This window comes from Simochromis diagramma, unplaced genomic scaffold (genome assembly GCF_900408965.1).
Source record: "Simochromis diagramma unplaced genomic scaffold, fSimDia1.1 OVJJ01000702.1, whole genome shotgun sequence".
NCBI classification, from domain to species: Eukaryota; Metazoa; Chordata; class Actinopteri; order Cichliformes; family Cichlidae; genus Simochromis; species Simochromis diagramma.
Genome location: NW_024387239.1, coordinates 209,113 through 215,036, shown reverse-complemented (window position 1 = coordinate 215,036; position 5,924 = coordinate 209,113).

Genomic DNA, 5,924 nt, shown 5'->3' with positions numbered 1-5,924 from the left:
GAACTTCTTTACCCCTGATGTAATCAGCTAGAGCGACAGAGCTTCTCACATACCTCTAAAAAGAATTGTGGATTAGTTTGTATTCTAATGTATGCAGGTGTAGAATGTTAATAATCAATATATTTTCCCAACCCTGAGTATCGTTTTTCACTCTGAGTTTTCTAAATCGGCTTCCTGAAATAGGGCCCTGGGACCCTATTTCAGGAAGCCGGTTTAGAGCAAAATCTGAGTAAGTATACCCTGAGTTAACGAAAACTCTGGGTTTTCGGTTTCACAAAGCGAGTTTAGATTAATTCCGAGTGAGTTACTATGACGACACACTCCGTGAAGCTAACCTGCCCCCTAGCAGGTTTACTTCAACTAACCCTGACTTTCTCCGCCTCTTTGTCAGAAACCTGACTGTAGGAAGTGTCAGACATGGCGTGTCCCGTCCTTGAAGAGCCAGTAGATGTTGAAGCCCAAATTCTCCGCCGGGAGAGAGTGATTAGAGCGCGTTCGGACATTTTATCATTTCCTGATGATTTCCTGTGTGAACGTTACCGTTTTTCAGCACAATCTATAATTTATTTGAATAACATCCTCAGGCCTAATATTGCTCATGTGACACATCGCGGACATCCTCTCAGTTCTGTACATATTATTTGTATTGCACTTCGGTTTTTTGCAAACGGGAGCTTTCTGTATAATATTGGTGACGCTGAGCACGTTTCCAAGGCTACCGTCTGTCGGGCAGTCAGGAATGTTACAGTTGCACTGAAACGTCTCCTGTACTCGTTTGTGGTGTTCCCCGGTCATAGACCCATAAGATTTATCAAAGAGGGATTCCACAAAATTGCAGGTATCAGGATGAACGAAACTTAATTCATGATGTGGTGATACTTGAACTACTACTTAAATTTTACATTTATTTTCAGGGTTCCCAGGCGTGATTGGCTGTATAGATGGCACTCACATTCCAATCATTGCTCCTTCAGTAAATGAAGGAGACTATGTGAACAGGAAGTCTTTCCACAGCATTAATGTACAGGTACATAGTTCCCTGTAGCATTTTAAACTAAAAATTATTTCATTATAGTAATGGATGCTAATTTGTGTTCTCTGCACTGTGAAGATCATATGTGATGCTGCCAACATTATCACAAATGTGGAAGCCAACTGCTCAGCCTCTGTGAGTGGTGGTGGTGGAGGACCCCCACCTGTTTTTCGGGCCTCTGCTTTTTTTCTAGTGGCTATAACGGGTCGCATTTGAGCATACAGAGTAAGCAAATATGTACTTGCAATGTGCTCAGATAATTTCAATAAGTGCTTACAGAGGGGAAATTAATGTAGCCTCTAACTGCAATTGATTTACATCGGACAAACAGACCAAGCACTATGGCTCATAATACAATTACGCCTTACCTGTTTGGACTATATTTTTATATTTCATTTTTACTTGCTGCCAGGAACGTTTGGGGCCTGTTGGGTTGCACCTGCGCACACATCACATCACAAAATAGAATGTATAAAATAAAAAATAAAATATAATAAAATAACGTGTTAAATGGGTGGAAATCCCTAGATCAATGTTTAAATTAACACTCACGCATTGACTCTGTCGGCTATGTTTGCCATGCATGCTCCCTTTCTTTTGCAGCTGAGGCTGTGTTACTTTTTTCCGCAAAATTTGCGTGTTATCGCCCACCCCCGTGACATCACGCTCCAAAGCCCTATACTGCCATCAGAATTTCGGCCTCATGCGCTGTAAAATACATTGACCGCGCCTTCTTTCCCTCCGTCTCCATGGTGACTCGCTTAATCTGTGCTCCACTAATCAGGGCTTTATGTATCCTCGTGCGCGCGCTTAACTTGGGGTTAAAGCAACTCCGCGTTGACTGAACTAATTGTTATCAGCCTTTCTGAAACCGAATACTCCGAGTTGGACAGTTCGGGGTTACTCAACCCTGAGTATCCTTTTTCACTCTGAGTTTTCTAAACCGGCTTCCTGAAATAGGGCCCTGGTGACAACTCGAGAACCGTTTTACACTTGCTCACATGTTAACATATATAACATTCAAGATCCTTGACCTACAATAGAAAACTCTTTTACACCAAAGCTTACATAAAGTGTCAATGCAAAAAAAAAAAAAAGGTGCTGCACCAACAACTTTATTCACGGTAAGCCTTAACAAGGCAAAACTTCTACAGGGAACAACACCGCATAAGGCAATATTAAATGAAGTGCATGACCAAAATTTAAACATTGGAAACAATTTTCGAGTTTTAACAAAGTGACATTGTAGTGTGCCGTGAGATGTCGAATTCAATACAACAACATTTGATTCTAGTCAGATCTGCAGATCTATCACAGCAACTTAAAAAATAAAAATCCCCTGTATAATGCAATTACAGAAAATACTTAAATGACACAAAAAGGTTAATTGGACGATTTAGTCCCCGGTTCCAAAAATCAGATTCAGAATTATAACTTTGGTATTTCTAATAAAAAAATAATAATAATTTAAAAAAAAAAAAAAAATGCATATAACAAATCTCACAACATTCTTAATTAAATGCTAAGACCAAAAATCCAGCACTTAACTTGAGTACAGGTGACAACCTTAGAACCTTTTCACATTTATTTGCACATACACTTTAACCTTTATAACACTCAATATTCTTGACCTGCAATGGAAACTTGGTACACCAGAGCTTAAATTAAGTATAAATACAAAAAAGAATGTGTTGGTTTAACAACTTGAACAAAAGCTTTCAATGAGGCAAAGCTTAAACATGGAAAAAAAACACTGCATAATGCAATATTAAATGAAGTGCGTAAAACAAAATGTAAACATTTGAAACAACTTTCCAGTTTCAACTAAGTGACAGTGCAGTGTAGTACAGTTGTAGGTCTGCAATGGCTACAGTCTGCAGAATTACCACAGCAACTCAAACTGCAGAAAATGTTAAAGTGAAACAAAAAAAATGTATCAATCTGGGTAATTTTGTCCCCAGTTCAAAAAACTCAGTTTCTGAAGTGTGTTTTCTTTTCAACAATCAAAAGAAAAATGGCATTCAGTAAATCTCTTAAACATTAAAAGCGCTGAAAAGATATTTACAAACAAGGATGGATATATATATATATATATATATATATATATACACACACACACACACTTTTAAACAGTAAACGTTTTACTTAGCAAGAAAACAGAGCACTTATTTTGGGGGACATTTCGATCTAGAAGAGTCACTGTGTCTCCTTTTGGCAGAGTTTGTTCTTCAGCACTTGTATTTTGTTAGACAGTTTTTTGTCTTCCAGTCCCATGAGCACCTTCTGGAAGAACTCAAATGTGTAGCGAAGTGGCTTTGGGTAACTCAGATTGAGGCAGTAAATTAGCCCAAACAAAAGTGCACACCCGCTCGCCAAATCGTGAAGATCCGGCAAGACAGTGCATCTCTCGATAATGATGCCAACATCTTCAAGGGAGTCATCAGGCTGTGCTCCTGTCCTGAAAAGGACAGAAATATTTTAAATCCGTTGTATTTTGGTCATCGCATCATCTATCTATTCACTCCATTTTAGTTAAAATGGTCCACACTACCCTAATTACACATATCCCTGAATGAGACTGAGGAAAACAGACCAAAGAAAAATGTGGATTTAAGACTATCACCAAATAAAGACCTAGAAGAAGATACATGAAACTAGGGCTGCTCGATTATGGCAAAAATGATAATCACGATTATTTTCACTGAAATTGAGATTGACGATATTTATTTAACCCTAAGACCTACCATAGAACCAAGTCCGCCAGAGCTTATATTTTTTTTTTTACATGCTGTAGTGCCATTTTTGGGAGCATTTCAAGTTGCTATACATCAATACAACTGTTATAGACCATATTTTAATAATATGTATGCATTAAGTCCATAGTAATTACATTAATTGCAAAAAAGTGCAATAAATTAAAAAAATGAAAATTGTTTTTGTTTTTTTTAACATATATTTCTACTTGGAGAAATTTAAGAGGTTTATCCCTCAAAACTTTAAATACAAAAAAATTGCAAAAAATAGTTTACAACAATAGGAAATTTATTTTGAGTGTCTTCATAGTTTTATTTTGGAGATACAGCAATTTTTATATACTGCAGGAAAAACAATCCTATGATGCAAATTTGCAAAGAAAACAGCATGTGCATCAAAATAAACTATTTCCAGCAGTGCAATTCGAGTTCTAAGCATCCCAGAAACGATTCAGAAAAGTATAGAGTCAAACATGACTTATAAAAACACCAGTATGGGCTTTTAAGGCCTACAAGTAAAAAAACTACATTTTCTGTGAAATGACGTCACTTCCGGTTTCTGTCAGGAAATGGCGGACGTCTTTTTCAATGTGGGAAGTGTTATGAACAGCTGATCGGATCGGCAAAGCGTGTTTCTGGAATATTATGTTTTTGTTCCTGCAAGCGCTTTTTATGCAATTTTTGCAAAGCTATATGTGGAAGGAAACCGTGACCTAGGACAGGTGATGGCATAAGATGTAAGTACAAAAATAGTTACGCAAAACGGAGCTTGCCGCTCTGACCGGCTTTAAAGGGTTAACAATAACAATGTATTGAATAATGACTTTTAAAAATAATATAAAATAGTGTGCAAATACTGATAACAGTGCAAATAACTTCTGCTTAGCTTTCCGAGCTTCCCTCGGGTCCTCTTAATTGTTGTGACGTGTGTTCGAAATGCAGAGAGGTGCGCTCAATTTGCCACACGGAGCAGCGCGAGAGTAAAGCACGGGGGAGGTGCTAATAATCGGCTTAGTCATTTTTAATGATCGTTGAAAGCCCAGATCGTAATCGTGATTAAAATTCGATTAATTGAGCAGCCCTACATGAAACATGGACAGAGGGAAGAAGGAGTATACATTAATAATATTATCAATATTCTGCTGACCAGGGTTATTTTCTTTAGTTTCGCATAAAACAATGTAAGTGAATGGAAATAAAATCCTAGTATTTCCCATGCACTTTATTGTTGTAAGCTAATTTAAAGAAAACTGATTGCTGCCAGAACAGGAGAATGCCTGGGCTTGTTTAGAAAATACATTTTTCAACTTAAAAAACTCTGGGAATTATGACAGTCAAAATTTTACTGAGGGGTGGAATATCCCTTTAAAAATAAACTTACCATGTACTCTTTGATGAGATTTTCAGGGTTCTCATTCAGCTATATAATCACAGCTTTAAGGATGCATTCACGCTTCACTTTGATTCGGGAACTCTGAACAAAACAACACATGCAGCGCAATTACTTTTTTGAAGTTTTTAGAGACCCCCACAGAACTTAAGTCAATTTTTATTGTTGTTTAACCAATTCATACTTGTTTCTAAGTAATTTTAAAAATGCTTTTTGCAAGCAAGTAGTATTTTGTGTTAGAGAATGAGAAGCTTACCAATTCATTCCCATAAAGATTATGTATCCAATTACACTGATTGCAATACATTGGGTCGTGTAAAATGCAGCTTTAGCGTGGTGTACCACCCGAAAGAAGAAAGACAAGTGTTGTTGCATAGGAGTGCTGTTCAAAGGAATCAAAAACATTTTGATAGAGATTTCCAAAAATTAATGACAAAAACTACACACTGTCACGTTAATATGAGGTATGCGGGCTACCACCACATTTGCAGTATTTATACCAAGAGTGAAAAAAAATAATCTATTGTGTTACTGAGTTGTGGCGAAATGTGAAATGTCCTCTGCCTTTGTCTTTTCTCAGTGTAGCTAATTATTCCTTTGGACAATTAATGAGTAACAAAAAAAGAAAAGAAAAAAGCTACAATGCCAGCAGCGGCACTTATGGCCTCTAGGGGCATGAGTTACTTAGTTCTGCTTTGTGTCAGGACCAAGTCCAGAATATAAACCAAAAGCGAGATGAGAAGTATAA